Below are 22,115 nucleotides of genomic sequence, written 5' to 3'. Positions count from 1 at the left end.
TATTTCCTAGTTTTTGTTTGTCATTAAACATTACACTACTGAGAGAAAGTTCTTAACTTACAATATGTGTTTTTAAAAAAAAATGAGGGTTTCTTGCTTAAATTAAAAAATGCTTTGCAAAAAAAAAAATTTAAACTTTACTGACTTTAACTGCAGTAATCTTTTTCAAACGTAAGGTAAATTAATCATTTTGTGTAAGTTCCGAGGGAAAAAAGGCATTTTTTATTATTTTTTACATTTTAAAAAAAAATTAAAAGAGATTTTTAATTATCTTTTTTTTAACTTTGCAAAGTATCCTTAATTCATCGGAATATAAAATTTTCTTTTCAGTGAAATTTTGTATTCTAAAAATACATCACACGCTTATAAAAATTAAATTATCGTTTTTTGAAGAAAAACATTTTTAATTTTTTTATGCATATATTTGTACAAAATGTACTTCAAATTTTTCTGTCTTAAACTCCAGATCCTCTATTTAAATTTTTTTTTATTTCTTTTGATGAAAGCATTTGTGATTTACTTTCGACTTTTTTTAAAAAAACCTTGGGAAAATTTCTAAAAAAAAAATTTATTAAGATATTTAATTTTGCTCTGTCCTTAAGTAGGAAATTTTTTATAAAGACGAAATTTTATTTTCAAAAAGTACATCATTAGCTTGCAAAATTTTTTCATCTCCAAAAATTCAGCAAATCATATATTCATATATTTTATATATTAAGTCCTTTTACACTTTATCAATAAAATACTGCTCGCTACAAATAGTCGTTCAAGGGACTCGTGTAGTTCAAGGCTTCAAAATTACAATACTATTAACATGAACTCTGAAAATATGGTCAGTATTACGTACTGACCACCTTCACACCCAGACAATATGAAACTAATCCATCAGAATCTGAATTAACTTCAAGCCACCATTAGAAAAAGAACCGGTCTAATCCATGCTAGCAGCTCAGTGCCTTAATCAGGGTGCTATCACTGCTCAAATTTTATCAAAGACAATACGAGTTTAGTTAAGAGTTTTTTTTTTTAATTTATTCATTTTATTTTATTTAAATCCCACTCACGAGTTGTACTTTGCAAGAGACCAAAATAAAACTGTTACATTACTTTTATTTATCATTAATTGATCATTAACTAATTACAACTAATTATTTGATTAAAATAACTACTTAATCAAATAATAAATTTTAATTATTTATTAATTAATAAATAATAGCTATTTAATTTATATTCAGGAAATATAATAAATGCGTTCGTGAGAAAACTTTCTATTTCTCAATATCTTTACTCTGAGATCATTTTTTTTCTTTTTTTTTGAAATTTTGCTTTAGGTATAAAAATTTTGCGACTTTTTTTTAAAAGAACAATATTTTTACAGTAATTTACTTGATTTCCCGATATTTAATGTAACACATAAGTTGCTGCTTGGACATTGGAGGGTTAAATTAATAGTAGCCTATTTTTTTTTTTTTTTTTTTTGAGTTATTGAAAGGAGAGTCGTTTTCAATACGGATGTCATCTGTACGGAAAAAAAGTAATATAGAGAGGAGTCTGTAAATGGATAAAATCTTCTACAGCTTAGTCTTCTCATATGTCATTTTTGCCTGAAATAATAATTGTAAAAAAATAAAATTCAAGTATTGTAAGTATTCTCCTGATAAAGACTACTTACTTTTGATTACTTTTTTTAAATAATAAGCATAATAATTACTTAGCGAAGTCCCGGACTTCGGAATTGAGGTGGCTAGCTATGTTACAGATGTAACTTTTCAGGCATTGTTTTCGCGTTCAGAACTCTAAATGATAGAGTGAGCTTTGAAATTCCAAATTCATAGAACGTACATTTATTACAACAATTATAAGTTTATACCACCCATAGTAACCTTATAAAACAAAAGTTGTCTTTTAAGTTCTTTTCAAAATAAGGACTGAAATTTAATTCAATGTACCAAACGATTTGTGGAAATGGACGATATCCCAATACAAATTTATTTGGATTCATTAGTTTATTTTTAAAAAAAAAGGAACATTTCTCATAAGAGAATTTTGAAAATCGCAATCAAAGTCCATTTTCTTAAACACACACTTTGAGCTGTGTCGAATTTTAAAATTTCACCGACTTCAAAACATTGCAAACAACTTGCTTCTAAAACCAATTCTTTGTATGTTCAAATCACCAAAATAAAAAATAAAAAACTCCGTTAAAAGTTGTCAGTTTTTGTTGAAAACTAATTGCAAAAAGAAATTAAAAACGGGGGCAAAAATTTAAAAAGCTAGAAGTTATTTTATATTCAAAAGTAAAATCTGTGCTGGAAGAATTTATTTTTAGAGGTTTTTTTACTATAAATAGTTTAGAGTTAAAATGTGTTACTTTGAAACAAGCTCAACAAAAAAAATTTCTATTGAGCCAAAACATTCCAATTCTAATTCGCCGTAACATATAAAAAAATTTAAAACTGGAGCGAAAAAATTTTAAATATAAAGCAGTCTTAATCTGCAGACGATAAAATTTTTAATTCGAAGAAATATCTTTAAAATATTTATTTTTTACATATTTATTTAAAATATTTATTATTATTACGGCAAGAAGATAAAAATTACAATTTTAGTTGAAAAAGGAGGCTAAGTAATCTGAAACAGTTTAAAACTGCAGCAGAAAATTTTTAAAAGGTTGAGGAGCCTTATTCGACAGACGATAAAACTTCAATTCGAATGAACCCTAATTTTTATAAATAATTTAGAGTAATATTTAATTACATTTAAGACCAAATCGGCAGAAAGGTAAAGACAATAAAATCTTGATTCAAAAATATACTAATTTTTTTAATATAAATAGTTTAGCGTTAAAATGTATAATTTTTAAAATACATTCAACAGATCGACTTTGCAACGCAGTCAAACTAAATTATTTGAAACAAATATTTAAAGGAAATTTAAAATTGAATCCCAAAAAAAATTGAGAATGCAAAATAGCTTTATTCTGCAAAAGATAAAATCTTAAATTAAATAAAACTGTTTAAGAAGCTCCTTTTCTTACAAGTTATTCTCGAATAGCTTAATGTTAAAATCGATTATTTTTATAGCCAATTTAAAGAGGGGAGGAAAAAAAAACTCTTCGACACAGCCGAAACTTTTCACTTTTAAACAAAAACTAAAAATTCAAAAACGCTACCGATCGTGCAATTTTTGTGAATGAGCCACTACACTCTCAACATATTTCTTTTAATACCCCTTTTAGCTGATTGGCGGATAGGCCACTCCTCCGTCGAGCAGAGGTGCAGGACGGGAAAAACGTCCTCTCAATTATTCACCCGCTGCAGTGGAAAGCAGGTCATTTCATCTCTTTCTTCAACCAGCATCCATCTACATGGGAACGATTCCAGCCGGCTGAAAGAAGAACAAGACCCTCATCGTGGTGGTCAGTAAAGGTGACCATTCGACATTCATACCTTTTGCGGGGGTGAGAGATTTAAAGAAAAAGAATCTTTTTTTCGAACGTCCATTCCACGCCCTAAGTAGACAAAAACTTCACTTTTCTTTTCAGCTTTGCTTTCTAAGAGCTGTGATAAGTGTTTAAACTCATCTACATTATTTTTCCATTCGGCTGCTTTTGTGGAGGTGAGTCTTTTTTTTCTATTGTTTACAAATTTATCGGCCTTTCATTTATTTGCACGTTTCTGCAGTATAAAGCTGTCTTTTTAGTATTCTTTTTTTTTTCTTTGTCAAATGTAGAACGTAAAAAGACTATTGAAGTATTCCAGCATATGGTTTTCAGAATGTTTATTTAACGTATATCCACTTTAGAGTTTATTTTTTAACTCCCATTTTTCATAAAATTTAAGTCATTGACGACTTATTGACGAGTATTTATAATATATTGTCAATTATTTTCATTGGCGAATTTTGGTAGCTTAAACCAGTTTTGGTAATTAACTATCGATTAAATTATTTATGAATAAGTTTTATAATGTTAAAAAAATCTTTTAATTATAGTAGGTAAATTTTTATTATATAATTTGTTTGAGATTAATAAAAATATATAATATAAAAATAGAATTTATATAAATGACACGATTTTATAAATTGACTTAGAAATCTTAATGTTTATAATTTAGTAATTACAGTGAGTGGTTTTTGTTTAAGTGAATTCAGTATTTGAAGAGCTAGGTGGATTAGTATCTTAGATAACATTTCAAAAACACGCAATATTTCAATTTTTTTGAACCTGTTATAAGAAGTTTGAACTTATGATTTTGCAGTCTTTAAACTAAGTTATCGATGTTTACATTTTTAATAAATGTTTCTAAATCTGATTTTATGATAAATGTCTCTAAATCTGATTATATGATAAATGTCTCTAAATCTGATTATATGATAAATGTCTCTAAATCTGATTTTATGATAAATGTCTCTAAATCTGATTTTATGATAAATGTCTCTAAATCTGATTTTATGATAAATGTTTCTAAATCTGATTTTATGATAAATGTTTCTAAATCTGATTTTATGATGAATGTCTCTAAATCTGATTTTATGATAAATGTTTCTAAATCTGATTTTATGATAAATGTTTCTAAATCTGATTTTATGATAAATGTTTCTAAATCTGATTTTATGATAAATGTTTCTAAATCTGATTTTATGATAAATGTTTCTAAATCTGATTTTATGATAAATGTTTCTAAATCTGATTTTATGATAAATGTTTCTAAATCTGATTTTATGATAAATGTTTCTAAACCTGCCTTTATGATAAATGTTTCTAAACCTGCCTTTATGATACATATTTCTAAATCTTCTTTATGATAAATGCTTCTAAATTTGCTTTTATGATGAATGCTTCTGAATCTCCTTTTTTTAAGAAAATGTTTCTAAATCTGCTTTTTTGATGTTTCTAAATCTTTTTTGATAAATATTTCCAACTCTGATAAAATTTTACTTAATATATTTCATTAAGCTCATCATTCATTTGAAAGGCTTGGGACAATATAATGATAAACGTTTTGAAATTGTTCAAGAGTTTTTTCTACAGATACTAAGATTCCCCTGTAGGCAATATTTTTATGTGTATTGTGAATTTCAGAAACTTGCTTTGAAACAATACTATGGAACAGTTTGTTGTAACAAATGTCCCCTTGGAAGTGTTGTGGCTTATTATAATGCATTCAAGCTTTTCATTTATAAATTGAAAATATTATTTTTCAAATTCGAAACCTAACTTTTTATTAAATAAAATTATTGTTATATCTGAAAAGTAATATTATATTTAGTCGTATACGAATTTTCCATAATGTCATTAATTCTGTTGTAAGATTTTTTTTTATTTAGTTAATTTTGTGATATATGTGTATGATAGCTGATGTAACTTAAAGCAGTTTTCCGAAACGTATCAATAATTGAGAGTCGCTTTGATTGTGACTACATTAAACGGCTATTTATATTTTCTACCTTAAACTGCTATTTTACAGCTATTTATAATTCCAATTTGCATTAAAATAAAAACAAAGTTGGGGAATTTATTTCAACTGAGAAAAACTATTTAAATATTTTATCTTTTGTTTACTAAGAGTATTGCAGTTAAAATTATTATACGTATAATATTCATGATATTACACAATATTTAAATCTCCCAAAAAAATCATTATGTTAAAATAAAAAATTAGATTGAGCCAAGAAAAACATGGAATATAGAAATGATGTTCTTATAAAATTCTTCAATGTCCTTTCCTCTTGTTCCAAATATAATATAAAAGCGTAAGAATTTGTTTGATTTATCATTTATTAATATTAATTAATTTTTATGGTTTTATAAAAGAACTTAAAAAACTTTTTTCATTTAATATGCAACTCTGCATTTCTCTTTAATTAGAAAATGCTTATTGTGATGTTAGATTAAATCACAAAAATAACACGGGCTGCTGAAAAAATTTTTTGACTCATTATCAAAACTATTATAAATGTATAGAATTATATTTTTGCCATAAATTAAAATGGACTTGGTGATCGCATAAGCATAAAGCTGTGGCAGAGGAGAGACTACGAGACCTAGTTATCAGACTATAAAAATAAGATTTATTTATAGTTGTGCCCAAATTATTCCTCAAGGGATTTTAAAAAATCTTAAATCGATTCACCTTCAGAATAGTTTTCCAATTTTTAACTTTAATTGCTCAATAGATTATATATTTTATTAGTATATATTGTATTACTGAATAGGTATTTAGATGTAGTTTATTCTATAGAATATATATAATATGCATAATAATCTATATATAATTTATTGAATCTTATCTACAATGTAGATTAGATAAAAGGGAACGCGTGCATTTGCTGAATTCATTTCCCCATGCGTTTCTTTCCAAAGTTGCACTTGCCAGAAATATTTAAGCATGCGTGAAAAAATATACTTAGAGTAATTTAATACTGCCTTCTGTATTGTCGTCATTTGTAATTATAGAATATTATTTTATTTAGTCTAGATTATCGCAATGGTAATTTTTTTAAATAAATAGGGGCTTCAGAACTATCTGATGAACTTTCTTCCTCTCGTTATTCACTCGTTTTCTTTTTTTTTTAATTCCAAGCATAGTTCTATAGCAGCATTAAATTTCGAGTTTAGAGCAGCATGACGGCAACAGACCTAAACGTTACAAAGCAGCGCATGCGTTCCAATTATTTAACTCAAATTTTAGTGAGAAATTATATTCTCTTAGCAGTTTTCTGATGTTTCTTATTTTTATTTATTACGTTTTCACTAAAGAATAAAAAGTTTACTCTATATTTATTTCGAATATAATGTCTTATGAATTTATCGTATTCATATGTCTAAACATAAGGCACCCAATGAATCAAATTAGTCTCCCTTTATAACAGCTTACATTTAATAAAGAAATTTACCATCAATTTCCATTTTTAACAATTTATTTTCAATAAAAGGTAAATTTATTGAGCTATTTCCTCAAATCATTATCTATAAACATTAGATCTCTCAACATTAGATTTCCCAAATCTAATTAGTCTTTCTCGTTTTAGTTATCAATTTCATTATCTTTTCGCTTACTTGCGTGAACTTCATTTTCTTTTTCATAACTATTAAAATAGAGGAATCCAATTAAAATATCAATAATACTGAAACTCGACTATTTTCCCTTTCATTCCGCCAAACATTTGAATTTTGACAAATATTGTTGACAATTCCGGAATTAACAGATTTCTACAATTATTCAGTTATCTTCCTTTTACTTCGATCTTAGTCAATCAGTCTAGACAAAAATAAGTTAATCTCAGTATTTTTATTTCATAACTATTTAAAACTTGAAATTATAGATTATTTCTTTTTTTTTGGGGGGGGGAATCCATTTTAGGGAAGAGGAGTATATTTAGGTATAAAGCTCTCACAAAGGTTAAACCCATTTATAAAAACAACCGAATTTTGAAAGATCAGCTTTTCGATGCAAAAGAATTTTTATAATAAATCAGAATTAAAGCATTTTTAACCCACTGGTGTTTTATATATGAAAAAAAATTCGTATTTAGATCGCCATACTTTCTAAGACAGCAAACCAGTGTCTCTGATGCCACTGTATAAAAGTAAACTTTTTGTAAATTTGTCCCATGCCTTATGCGTTTGAGCAGTGTTTCTCGATCCTTTTTGCATTGACGGCACTCTGAAAAAACTTTAAGACTGGGGAATAAATTTTTGCTTGTATAAATACTTAACCATACCTAATCTATGCGTGGAGATTTCGAAATCTGAAAATTGTTTTTATGGAAAGCTACAGACTTTTTTAAATGTTATTTTTAATCCATTTTTTTGTCAAAATGTACAATTTTAAAAGTATTATATATAGCAGGATGGACCACGTAAATGTTGCACATAGCTTCTAGCGGGAGTTAGGGCGCATCATTAGGATTAAAAATGTATATGAACCCATGCTCTGAATTGTCATCCTACGAGGCTCAGGACCTGTTCAGGATAGGGAAGCGCTCCTAGCGGCGTATTACATTTCCGAACATGGATTCCTTTGCAATTTTAATCTTGACGAGGTGTCTTAACTCCCCTAGAAGTCGTAATGCCCCCTACATTTATGCGACCTCCTGATATATATATATAACGTTTTTTAACTTGTGCATAGCGACAAAGAAAAAATGGACAAAAAGTGTCATAAAGAAAATAGCTTGGTGGGAGAAACCAATTGCAGATTTGAAATGGAGTGATACAAAAGTATCAACGAGTAATATCCGTTCAAAATTCTTTGACAACAGAAAACAAAAAACAAATTGTTCTCCAGTAGAATTACTGAAAAAGGGTCTAGAAGATAGTGATAACACTAAAAATCTTATTGTTCTAGATTTATTGTGAAGGACATCGCCTTCAACATTCGTTTTTATTATACATGAAAAAAAATTGCATAATTGCATTTCGGCGAATTAGGCTATATGTTTCAATTGGATTTTTTATGTTTAATTTTCCAAGGTATCTTATTTTGTTCTTACTCTAAAATTCCGTGTAAGATATATTACATTCCCAGATTTATAATGTTTATGATTGTCTATTTTGTGTCAACTGTGATTATTACGGTGTCAATACCAATCTGTTTTGTGTTAGAGTTGAGTACTTAAACTCAGTGGCGCAAACACAGAAAAGATCCGTGGGCGGCGGGACTGTATTCTCCAACAAAGAAAAAAGGTGAAAAAAAATATTCATTCATATTGGGAACATTTCCAACAGCAAGAACAAAGCAAGAGTTCATGAGTGTTCTTCGCCCTATTATTGTGCTTGCACGTTTTTTAACTATGTGATTATTTAGGCTAGAAAAGTACTAAGTTCGTTGAACAGCGAAGACCGTTTTTAACAAAGACGAGTACTTAAAAAAGCATTATACTTTAATGAATAAGCATAAAACTATTTCTTTTATGTCTGTGCGCATGCTTTATAAATAATAAAACTACTTTACTTACTAAAAATAGTGAAAATAAAAATCTGAATTTTTTCTTCCAAAATTTATATTTTTGATACTCTTAAACTATTCTATCTATTTTTTGACTAATTAAAAAGTATTTTTCCTTTCATACTTTTATAGATCAATATTTCTAGACCTATTTAGAAATAAAAAATAGAAAAATTTAAAAAGAAATTAATTTTTTCGCGCACTTTTATTTAAAAAAAATAATTTCTTGAACCCATTATTGCCCATTAGGTTCAGTAGATTGGTTTTCCACATTGAAAGTACTTCTGAAAAGCTCAGAATTAGAGCTAAACGAAAACCTAAATTCTATTTTAAAATTAATAAAAGTTTTTATTTTCAAGAGAACTTTGAAAGTTAATTGTTGAACTTTTCAATTAAGTTACTAATTTGCAATTTTGCAATCAAATGCAATTTTTTTAAAGGAAATATAAGAAAAAATTTAATCCCCTTTCAATGAACAAACTATGCAACGAAAATAAGGATTTAATAACTTATTTGGTGATTCAAATAAGTTTAGTTGTTTGCCTCATAACGAAAACTTTCCCAACAGTTATGGAAGTTTTTTTTTTAAATTTTCTTTATTAACTTTGGATGAAAATTAAATAATATTTAAATTTGTTTGAGTCAATATAAATTAAAAAGCATCCGTCAGAAGCTATTGTGACCTTCAAGAAATGATAGAAGAATCTTTAGAACTTAAAACGCATCATACAATATTTTATCAGAAACTAATAAGGAAACAATTTGACGTTATCTATGATGAGTCGAAATCTTTTAATAATTTGGTACCAAACATCACAAAATTATTCGCATTTGTTTTGCTTAATATTCTATTTCAACAGTACAATTTAAAAAACTTGGCTCATATCCACAGTTTGATTTCGTTATTCAGCAAATAAAAAAATTCAAGTCATTTTTTTGCGATGTTAATCAGTATTAACTGCGCTATTTATGTTTTACGTATCAATTTATCTTTTCAAGACATGTTATATAATCCACTAATATGAGAGTTTAGTATATACGTAAGTCAATTCGAAATGTAAGAATGTTCTAACAATCACATCAGTTTCAGTATCTAGTGTTTGATTTTTTTTTTAATTGCACAATTCATTCTTTCATATATAGGAAAGTTGCCTAAATATTATCACTTTTTGCATTTAAATTTTTATCAGTCATGAATCAATGACAATTACTGGTGAAGAATTTTAATAATGAAGTAAAGTCATTCAGCTACTTGCATTATATTTTTTGTGATAATTTTGTTGTAATTACTGATTGTTTTCACAAAGTCTACCACTGGTACGATTCCTGGTTTTCTAATTTGCACCTGGAAATAAGGGAAATAAATCTCATCATTAGGATATTAAATTTCACTGAATTGAAATTGTTTCACTTATTTACAGTTGATTCACGTATGTATCATGGTTTCTGCTGTCACTTATGACAGATTGAAACGCCAAAATGGTTAAATATTTTTAAATAGAGTTCTTAATCGTTTGTCTTATGAATAAAACTCACGTGATGAGAAATTTGGCATTGGGCGAAAGTTAGTACAGATATATTAAATGAATAATATCAAACTGAAGAGGAAAGATATACAAGATGATATAAAACTTCATTCGCTTTATTTCCTACCCTTTATCTTATGCTTCATTTCATAAGCTCAAAAATAGAGGACTTTTCTCAACTGTCCAGACGAGAATGAAAAAAACAAATCATTCGAAATTAAAAACGTAAAGTTACCAACAAAATAAAAAATAAATTAAGAAAAAATTTAAAAGAACTCGAAAAACCGCAGTGGCCCAGAGAAGCATATCAGTGCAATATGCATTTCATCTCCCCATTTTGTTTTTATTTTTATTTTCAATTTTATTTCTGACTTAAATTTAAGTTTGATTTGAGATCCTACAAGGAAAGATCAAATATTAAAGGAACAGACCTCAAGATTTCATTAAACAAGACTCAAATGCAATAATTAATCCGAGATCAATCTCTTCCCGCAAAGTGATAACAATTTTAAAGAGCTGCAATACTTAATTCTTATCTATCTAAATATAAAAGTGAGCTACCTTTCTAAAAGAACAATCGAACTTCACCTTGAAAAAAAGAATTCTCTATATAGCAGGTTAAAGTACCTCTGTTTCACGTTTTCAGCAAAAGAAAGTAATGAAGAGAAGTTCCTTCAAGGTGATGAATACGTCAGGAAATCTACTTCTGTCTCTTGTTAAATGAAACTTAAGAGGATTTTATACCGCGAGAAAAATAAAACCTTCATGGCAAGCTTTCTTTTACTTTCATTGGTAATTTAAAATATAGAAAAATAAGAGTTTAGATAAACCCCCCATTTAGTGAGTAAACATCGAAGTAATATATGTTAAAAAACTTTTTTCAAAATATCAAAATGCAAAAATACTGTGACAGAATTAAGATTAAGGCAGATTTAAGATAACGCTGTGTGGAAGTGGCCATGCAATAATTTGTCAGCAATAATTTGGCATCTTGAGCACATTTTTTGAGCATTTGAAAATTTTCTCTGAACGTTAAATTTTAACTTACCAGTGGAGAAAAATAGAATTTGAATCAATAAGTTTCTCCTGTAGTATGTATTGCATCTGCTTGTGTTTCTTGATTATACAGAAACTGCTAAATTTGGTAATTATGTAAATCATTGAAACCATTTAAATACTACCAATTTGTTCCTTTTAAAAAAAATATTAAAAAGGTACTAATATGATTTATATTTTATTCCGTAATAAAATTACTGCGCCTGAACTTAAAACTACTGCATATAGAAAAAATTTCAATGTATTAATTTTTAATAAAAGTATTTAAAATTTCAGCTTTAAATATGTGAAAAATTCATGTTTTGCAAAATTATGGCTTAATATATTTGATCTAAAGTGGTTTTCCCAATTTGCGACATGTAATGCTAATATATGTAAACGTGATTTTTTTTTCAGATATTTTGTGATTCTTTAAAGATTTAGTATTAAATTCTCTGCATCTTTTTTAATCTTTGAGAAAGCGCAACAGTTGGCATCCTCAAATCTGATGCATCGTAATGAGTCAATTTAAAGAAATAATGAACTGTAAAAATATTTCTGATTTTATTTATAATTAAAAAAAATAATTCCAGTTTAGATTCTTAAATCACGCAGAGGGATTTTTTTACCGTCAATATAGGCGTATTCACATAAAATATTTGAGAATGTGAGTAAATGTTTATTATCGTTCTTGCTAGTCAGGCCTTCATTTGATGAAGAGTTTTTGCTCTATTTGCTTATAGGATGATTAAAAAAGACTATAGCCAGCCTATGACTTCTCAATTTGCAGTTCGAGATAACAAAATAAAATTTTATAATCGCGCGTTATAAGGTACACTACCAGGAATAGTGTTAAAAACAATTATCTGGTTCTTCTGGTTACAGGCATAAATTTTAAATAGCAACATTTACTTTTTTTATCTAAACTTCATTCTCAGAATAAAGAAAACGCATGAAACATAGCGCCAGACAAAGAAGAAAAAGAGTATTTTATAAATTTAAACGTACTGTGATTCTTCTCAACTAAACGCATTCTGACGGCAATGAGATGAAAAGTGGAAAACATTGATCTCACTCTACATTTGTCTACTGCAGTCAATATTAGTGCTGAAAATATTTTCAACTCCATTTTTTGGATCGCATTTCGTTGAAAAAGTAGGTGTTTCCATTTGGAATTTTAAAAGTTATGTTGCTGTAATCGTTGCTGTAAGCACTTTATTCACACTATTCTTGAGCACATGTCGTTTAAAAATCTGTATTTAAAATTTATTCCGTTCTTTGGAATAGTATGATTGCTGGGGGCATATGTGATAGCAAATTTATTTTTTAACTACTTCGTATTGTAAAGGCATACATTAAACGATACTTATCGATCAGAATGTGTATTTAAATATAGTAAAGAGCGGAGAATTTCGATCTTAGCAGCCAACAAAACAACGGCTTGTCTACACTACGTGGCATGTTAAATATCTCGTAGCTGAAATCCATCCAGGTGGAATCGTTGCTTGTGGTGCGGAAAGCGGGATACTGGCTCTGGCCAAAATAACTTGGTATTCCTTCCATGGCCGTAAGAAGACAGTCTTGAAAAACATGGCTAGGTACTTGGCGATAGTTGGGAGATGTGATGCCTGCGATTATTATACATTACTGTAAATTTGTTATAATGTTGTACAAAAGTATATTTACACTAAAATATTAGTTAGAGCCGTGATGGCTAGAGCGTTCGCCTTCCAATGAGGGGAACCGGGTTCGAATCCCAGCAATGGTTGGTCGATATGAATTCAGTCAGCGCTGACCACAGTGCTGACATGAAATATCCTCAAAGGTAAGCAGATCCTGGGTTAGAGTCCCCTTGCCATCGGGCTTGCCATGGGAGGTTTTCCTCTCCATGTAACCCAAATGCGGGTTAGTTCTATCAAAAAAAGCCCTCCACGAAGGCAAAATTTCTCCCAATACTTGATCCAGGAGTCCCCTTGTCTTCCGGATTGGGTTTCAACGACTGTTGTAAAATAAAATATTAGTTGGCATTTTGTACCTTTAAAAAAAAAACTGTCAAAAAGCATAACTGAAATAGCAAAAAATAAATTGTATGAAAATTCATTGAACATAATCTTTTGTGGCTGATGTAAACACATATCCGTATTGATCACTGTTCTTCTCTTAAGAAAGCATATTTCATCTTAAACAAGCAAATAATTCACGTGAAAAGAAACTCTGCGATGATCGAGCAATCCCTAAGACAATCACAAATGCGCAACCAAGCTTGATGTACCGTTAGTAAACAGGCTATTAGATTAGTCTCGCAAGAGGAGCAATCGGGACCGAAGAATTTATATGAGACAAATTCTTCCTTTCCTGAACAAGTAACGCTTCACTCTACTCCCCCCTCTTAACACTCAACCCTTGAGGAAAGGTTATCGCGTCTATAAAAAGAAAAAAGGATGTATCTGCTACATGGGGTACTAATAAGATTGGCCAAGATTGTTTCAGGATTTCTTCCATCTTTTTTTTTTTCCTGATTTTTATTTGTTTGTCTCGGAGACGATTCGTAAACAAAATAGAGCATGCGCGTGAAGATATTCTTATGAAAGTTGGGAATTGACGTGGTTTGTTTATGCAGATTCGTGAATTATGAGTTAGAAAACAATGGAGAGGGTCCGTGGGAAATTATTCGTTTCGTGTTTGGCGGTCGTTTAATGTTGTGAAGCATGTTTATTATACACGTGTGGGTATTAGATAGATCTTTGTGAATTGTGAACGCTAACAAGAGCTTTAATGTGGCCGGCAAAATTTACTGCATTGTCAACAATGCCTACTATATAAAACTGAAAATACTTGGTTAAAAACAGAGTTTGAGCAGATAATGTGCCTTTAAAAAGGGAATGTTCTCTGGGTTGGCTTATTTAGCAAAAAGTAAATGTATGAACTTGTATCGAGCACTAGTCAAAATAAAGGATCCCTAGAAAAATAAGTAGTATTAATAATCAGTTAAGACGTTCCTAAATAATAAAGGGTACTAATGGACGACTCCAAACAAAGATATCAGTATCTTTATAACGATGTAGTTAAGAACAAAATAAAATGTTCTCAAGGATCCGACATTTTGATGAAGTACGAAAGGATTCCTTTGAGTATGGGTTCAACTAGAAATTAATTTATTACGGATATTTTTATTGATTTGATTTTAAGTATGACGTTTTTTAATAGCTGGTACAAGCAGCTGCTCCGAAATAATATAAGTGCATTTTTTCGTAATTTGAAATGCAATATCAAAAAAGAACAGTTATTTTCTTACATCATATTAAGTAAACGAAAAATAAATAGATGCACTGTACTACAGGAAAATGTACACTGTAAAAAATTTTGGTGTTTAGTTGCCCCAAATTTTGCTGTTGAGGTAAACTAAAATAATTTACATTGCATAGAATCATATTTTTTTAATTTTTCATGCGATAGTTATATAAATTTATTTTTTATTTATTTATTATTTTACTTGCATATATTTTTTCTTTGTATTGTAAATGGTGGCAACTATACACCAAAATTTTTAAGATTTTACTAATGAAAAGGATTTTTTTATTGCTTGTTGATAAAAAGAAATCTAAGGTGGAAGGTAACAGAAAAATTTAGTATTTGTTTCCGGCCATATTATAAGCTGGTGTACATAAGTCCATTTTATTTTCCTTTACTTTTTCAAGTCTGTTTCGAATATATTTGTCAATTGAAAAAGTCAGACACACGTTTTTTAATTCTTCAAATGCATGAAATCATATGTTTCAACATTGTAGCAATCATTCATGTTATTTTGGAAAAGTTCCAAAAATTTAACTATTACGCTAAAAGATGGTTGTCAGTTGTGGTCAATAGTTTCGGTCGACTAACCTAGTTCACATCCTGCAACTTTTTTTAGTGTAATGAGTTTATTTTGGAAAATATGCTATGGCTTAATAGTAAATATTTGAAACTTGAAATTTCCCTAAAAATATAATAAATTTTCCAAACTCTTGTCACTTTCGCGACGCCAATAAATCTTAATCAAAATTTTAATAGAATGTCTCAGTTTTTATTTAATAAAGTTGTTCACAAAAGAACAGTACAAAAGGTTTACAAAAGAACAGTAAAAGAAAATTTTTTTAATGAGAAATATTTTCTCATAATTTAAGATTGACGATAGAAGGCAGATCTATGACTATCTATAACAGAGTAATTAAACACAAAAAATTATTCTTCAAATTAAATATTATGTAATTTAGTGTACCGGACAGTTCGTTTTACCAATCATTTTAATTTTGATAAATCCTATCAGATTAATATCTGGCTCAAATCATGCATTTTTTCAACTTTTCCGTCTAAATTTTGCCTCGCCCTGATGAAAAACTATAAATTTTTGGACTTAGGTTTAGTATTTTTTAAATGATTATAACATGAAAATGGGGCTTATCATTCACTAATAGAAAATAATCTACAATGTCAAAATTAAATGTTTATTGATTTTTACATTTCCTTTATGATTTTTTAATTAAATATAATCAATGACTTTATAAAGGTTTACATTGATGAGTCAAACAACTCCTATTCCATCACCATAAGTAGGGATACTTACAACTGTTTTTTGTTTTAATTCCTTTTTCGCGGCTCCCTCGTGTTTTTGTTAAAACGTATAATTTCTAACTGCTTTAAAAAACAGGTTATTAAAAATTAAAATGACATACTGCAAACAAATTAATTAAACAAATTTTGTTACATTTTTTAAACCAAAATAGCTAAAATATTAATATTTTGAGCAAAAATATTAAACATTGCATCCTTGCTACAGTGTTTAATATTTTGGCTCTGAAAATGTTTTTTTCGTTAATTTAAGCACTTTTTCCCACAGTAAATATCTTATTCGTCATAATAAAGAGTTGGATGAATGTCACGTTTCATAAATATGAAACCACGCCAAATATGCCAGAGGAAAGAAACATAAATTCTATTTGGCTTTTGTATTTTGGTATGAATAAGCCTTATGAAAATTTCTTGCCAGGAACGAATTTATTTTGTTTTAAAATGTCTTTCATCTACAAACATATGCATAAAAAATACTTCAGAAAACTTTTCTCATTTAATTGCTCACCGTTTTATTAAACAAAAATATTTATTATATTGTCAAATTAAATTAATTCTATTTTGTTTTTTAAAATGTGTTGAACAACAGCCCAAATTCTGAGTTTACGACTTGCAATTTTAAACTCCGTAGTCTTGTAATTTTTGAACCTAACCCAGAAGACAAGGGAATTCCTGGATTAAGCATTGGAGCAAACTAGGACTTTTTGATAGAACTTACCCACATTTGCGTTACATGGAATGAAAGACCACGAAAACCCCTCGGTTAGCCTGACTGCAAGGGAATTCTAAACCATGATCTGTCTATCACTAAGGATATTTTACGTCAGCACTGTGGTCAGCGTAAGATGGGAGCAGAATTCGTATTAACCAGCCATAGCTGGCATTCGAACCTGGGTTACTTCATTTGGAGGCAAACTCTCTATCCCCTGAGAAATCGAGGCAAAAGCAAAAATTAGAGAAAAGGGCCCAGAAATGAAAACAATTTATAAATTCAAAGTTTATGCACGAAATGTTTTTCACCTAGGAGCAGAGCTACAAAAATTACAATCTGTATTAAGGTCGTTTAGTTAAATTTCGAGTGAGTAAAAATCTGTTTTCTATAACGTGTAAAGAACTTTAAAGAAGATAAGGTTATGAAGTATTTAATAATTTTTGTTTGTATAAAATTTTTTAAAAAAAATTTTCTGCTAATCTTTGTATTTAAAACTAATTTGTCTAAACGTGTATACTCGTCAAAATTTATTCATTTGTTCACAATATTTATATTTGAAATTCCATATATATAATTCTATATATTAATATAGTTTTCTGACAACGCAATTGCCGGTAATTTTCCTAACATTTAATTCCAAGGTTCAATCACGAAAAATTTTCCAATTTTCTTCCTTTTCTTTTTTTTTTTTTTTTAAATCCGAAATTTCCTTGATTTTCTATTGAAACATTTATATTTAACGTGTAGAACTTTAAAGAATTTATCTTTTTATGAATTGGTTGAATTGAGATAAAAAGATGAGTTAAATGTTAAACTTTGATAAAAAATTTAGCAAAATTATAAGAATTTACTTCGAATATCAAATTTCCCTGTTATTGCATTTCAGATATATATATGAAATCGTGCAAATCTGGATAGCGAATTAAAGTCACTATAAAGCATAGTTTTTTTTAAGAACTTTCCTACCAAAGTTTGAAAATTAGTGGCATGACTTAGTAATGTTTCCTTTCTTTTCTGATTTAAACTGACTTAATTATTTTCTTCGGAGCATGCTCGAAAATTCTAAATAGCGTTTCAGGCATATGAAAGGTTTAAAAAGTCAAACTTTTATGAAAATAAATCATGTTAAACGTTTCTAAATTCATAAAATTAATGGACTTATAATTTATTTTGATAATTCTTTTCAAGTGTGATTGTAAAAATATATTTTCCTGATAAAAAAAAATCTTTTGAATATTTTCATATATTTTTAATTTTTAAAACTTTACTTTTATTAAAATGTTTCATGAAATTTAATTTGAAAAAAAAAATAATTTTTAACTTTTTAGAAAATGCATCATAAAGAAAAAAAATTTTGCAGATGGACATTTAAAATCAAATTTTTTTTGTAGTATAAAGGAAAATTTAACCAACTACGAAGCAATTTTGTTTAAGTGGGTAAATTCTCAGTTTGGAAAAGCATAATTTTACACTACTATTTTGCCAAGTTTATGTTTTAGACATGGGAAACTAATTTTCCTAAACGTAAGTAAAAATCTCTCACTTGTCCATCACAGTTAACGGCTGCTGAACGATTAAAAAGGTCATCGTACACCTCATCTTCTTGGCCATGATTCTAAACGGAGCGAAAAATAGTTTATTTCTCCGGAGATTTGGTAGAATAATCTTTCATATAGTATACTGACCTTTATATCACTTTTTTTTTTCTTTAACCCAAAAGGGCATTAATTTTTTTCCTTCTTTGCGTTATTGAAAACAAAAGTGTGAAACTTGTAACCATGACAACTAATGAGGTTTAATATACTTTGCGAACAGCTTTTTAATTAACTGGATAAACTATCTGCTCATTTTGTTAAATAGATTTTCCTAAACCATTCTTCAAAGACTTCCTCTTGCGCGATAATCACTGCGACCGATGATTTAAAATTAGAACTTTTTAATTAATTTAAATTAATACCTTAATTATACCGCTTGTATTTAAAGAAACATTCACTATTTTATAAAAGAAAAAACGAATGTCTTTTTAGTTTCTAAAGCAACTTAGCATGGTTTTCGAAGTTCTTCCGCCAAGAAAAATAAAGCCACAACTAAAGCTTAAACTTGAAGAGTAAAAGTATAATTTTCAACTATATATGGGGGAATTATGTGGTCTTTAGAACGGAGCAATGACTAAAATATCTTAAGTTATTAGAATTTTTAAGAAATCGCCAAATTGGTGATCGTTTTTAACCTAGATAAAAATTATTAAACTCAATGCTTTATTCTCAATTTTGGTAAATTCCTATAAGCCCAGATAATACAGCACTGTACTAATTCTTTAATATTATTAAAGTAGACCTCAAGTGACTTTTCTTTTCCTCAAAACTGTGACTTTACCTCATATTGGCACTTTGCACCATTTTCAAAATAAACATAAAGGATTCTGGTTAGAGATAGGCTAAACTTGATCTGTCATAAATAACTGTTGCAAACCTACAACAGTTATGAAAATGGCATGTTCACGAAAAAACATTTCATGCAACTACAGGGCCTTTTAGAAACAGCCATAATTATTTGCTTCAACTATAGTGTTTGCCAGACTGGAAGTAACTTACCAAAAAATGTAAGCAATTTGTGCTTAAAGTGAAGCAAGACAACTATTTCTTTTGATTCTTGCCTAAGTTGTCATTTCCCATATATTATACATGTGTTGAAAAAATTTTTTAACTTAGTAGAGGCATCATAACAAAAAAAGGAAAGGGGGGGAAACATTATTTCCCACTCCATTACTTCCAAAAATATTTTAAAATATCTATCCAGAATATACTGTTATACTTCATAATAAAACCTCTTTCTATTTTTCTCAAAGCCATTTATCAGAAAACACTTGACTCTTTTGATATATGATAGACGAAGATATTTGAGACCCTGATTGTATTAGTGGAGTAACTTTTGGAATAAGTACGAGATCAATAGCTTGAAAGTTGCCTCATACACAATTTATGTATGAATTTTTTTTTTGTCCATTCAACTTATCTCTTATTTCACTTTGTTGTTGATAAATTAGCTACGATTTAAAGCTTAAAAGCAGCAAAATAATTTCGATTTTTCATTTAAATTTTGTAGGTTGGCCCACTATTGTACACATAGCCTAATTCCAAAGATATTTTTCTCGAATAAAATCTACAAATGGCGCATTCTTTCAACAAATCTTATTTTTGAACAAATATACAGATATTTGAGATTATTTATATTTTATTTTCTGGCATTGGTATCCTGCGAAGTAAATTTTTTGCTAAGCTTATACTGCTCAGTTTATACTTCTCCGAATAATTTTTGGTCTATGAATTTGCTTATTTGCAAAAATTGCTGATTTAGTACTTTTTTGGAGATATTATAAAATAAGCATTTTATTGGTTTCATTAACTTCTTACTATGTGTGATAAAATGCAAAAACATTGTCCTTCCCTTAGGAAAGGAAAATAATTGGGGCTGATATAATTTGATTGAATTTCGATGTCATAATGTTTGGCCTAAAAGCATGGATTTAAAAAAGTACAGAAGTAGGAATAGATTTATCAAGTAATAGAAGCCACCAGATACTGTGGTACCCGAGATCAATGTTTTAGACTATATTCAATAACGACGCAAGTTCGTGATGCTTGGAATGAAAACGAATAGCTGCAAATAATTTAATTGTGGAACTAGGTTTCCTGCTACTTTATTTTATCATGACCTAGTAGTGTGTTGATCATCCATCAAACGGCCTAAAATTTTTAATGTTCTATGATATTAAATCTTTACTTTAGAGATTTGAAACTTTTTTACGTAGTAAAACCATCAGTCGTGCATCGGCTTTGTAAACTTACAATATTACATATCAAGCATGACTGGTTCAAATATTTGAGTAATCAAGCCTGTGAAATCCTAGTTTCAGATCCCTCTGCACTTTATCATCTTAAAGTTGCTATGAATTCTAATTTAAGTTCTGGAATTAGGAGCTTCTTAGCATTTTCATTGTCTGGGCACAAAACAGAGGCCTTCTGTGTCTCATATCGAACTCTTAAGTTTTCGACCATCTTCTGAGTACTTGGGGGATGCTTTTCAAAGACAGACTAAATTCTTTTTTACTATGTACACAAACTCATTATCTCTATTTACGAAAAAGTACTATATTCACACATTGAACTATAGTTTAATTCTTGTATAACCTTGAAGTGTTTCTAAATCTATTATCAGTTATATTTCATATTCATAGCCAACCCATCTTTATTCGAATTTTTTATAATTTTTTTTAAATAGCCGAGAGGAATAAAAATCACAATGGCGAGAAAAATGAATAAAAAGATAATAGGCGCATAAAGATTCGGGTAAAGTTAATTTAATTTTTTTAACGCTGACTCATGAACTTAAGACATTCTATGTTCAAGTCTAGAAACTTAATATCTATTCTTGCACTGAACATAACAAAATTGATTAGTCTATCATGCTGGATAGATAAATCTAAAGGTTCCGGAATCAAGATCTGCCACAGATATCAGACATATTCATCAAAACTCGAACCTACTGCTGATGGCAGAAAAAAAATTCCTTATCACGAAAACCTAAAACAAAAACATTGAAGTTAACTTGAGATATTTTTGATAATCGCCAGAATAATTACTTAAATTCCTCTAAAATCTAAACTATTTTAATAAAAATAATCTAACTTAAGTACGTGGGGACGAACATCTTTAATTTCATTTAACTCAATGAATCGTTTAATGATTTAATCAAATTTCAGATATAAAACTGAGTTTAATGATGCAAGTAGATAGCAAACGAAAAAATGAAGTTTCTGTTACAGTTCAAATGAGTTTGTGCCCAACGCTTTGTTCTCACTTACTCACCACAGACTAATTCGTTCAACGAAGGCAATTCATCGAAATACCACCGAAGTTAATCCGTTCACCATGAGCACGTAATGTGAGAAAGCGTCACAATTCTTATTAGATGAGCTTCTTAATTTCTCCCATGGATGGATTACTTTCGGGATTTGACCTCGATGTGTCACAGGAAAATTATCTATGCAGCCCAATAACTGTTTTTAGTGCAAAACTACATCTTGTTGAACATTTACGCGCTAGCTTCATTTTGTGCTGTTTATCAATTAGTTAAATTGCCGTTTTGAGAGATGGCAGTGGTTAATTTAGTATTATGTCTCGTTTGCTGATGTGTGCTAAGCGTAATTTACATAAAAGCTTATCGAGGGAAAAAATTCAATTTATATTTTCAACAGTTGCAACATTTTGAAATTTCAGTGAG

At 28.8% G+C, this 22,115-nt stretch overlaps 1 protein-coding gene across 3 annotated transcripts in view; it reads left to right on the top strand.

Moving 5' to 3' along the window:
- LOC107452017 (very long chain fatty acid elongase 1) overlaps positions 1–22,115 on the top strand; it is a 122,067-nt gene that overhangs the window by 50,897 nt on the left and 49,055 nt on the right. Inside the window, exons 2-3 of one of the 3 annotated variants that reach the window (XM_043042164.3) lie at positions 3,239–3,460; positions 3,545–3,618. The exons of 1 other annotated variant lie outside the window; for it this stretch is intronic. The gene's annotated coding sequence lies outside the window, so the exon portion shown is untranslated. Of the gene's footprint in view, positions 1–3,238; positions 3,619–22,115 lie in introns of all 3 variants that reach the window. One more of the 3 variants, XM_071180219.2, reaches the window with a different exon arrangement.

The sequence above is a fragment of the Parasteatoda tepidariorum genome, chromosome 1 (assembly GCF_982258835.1).
Source record: "Parasteatoda tepidariorum strain Cologne lab strain chromosome 1, Ptep-v5.0, whole genome shotgun sequence".
In the NCBI taxonomy this organism is placed as follows: Eukaryota; Metazoa; Arthropoda; class Arachnida; order Araneae; family Theridiidae; genus Parasteatoda; species Parasteatoda tepidariorum.
Note: the sequence above shows the minus strand (reverse complement) of the source record. Positions and strands in the feature narration are given on the sequence as shown.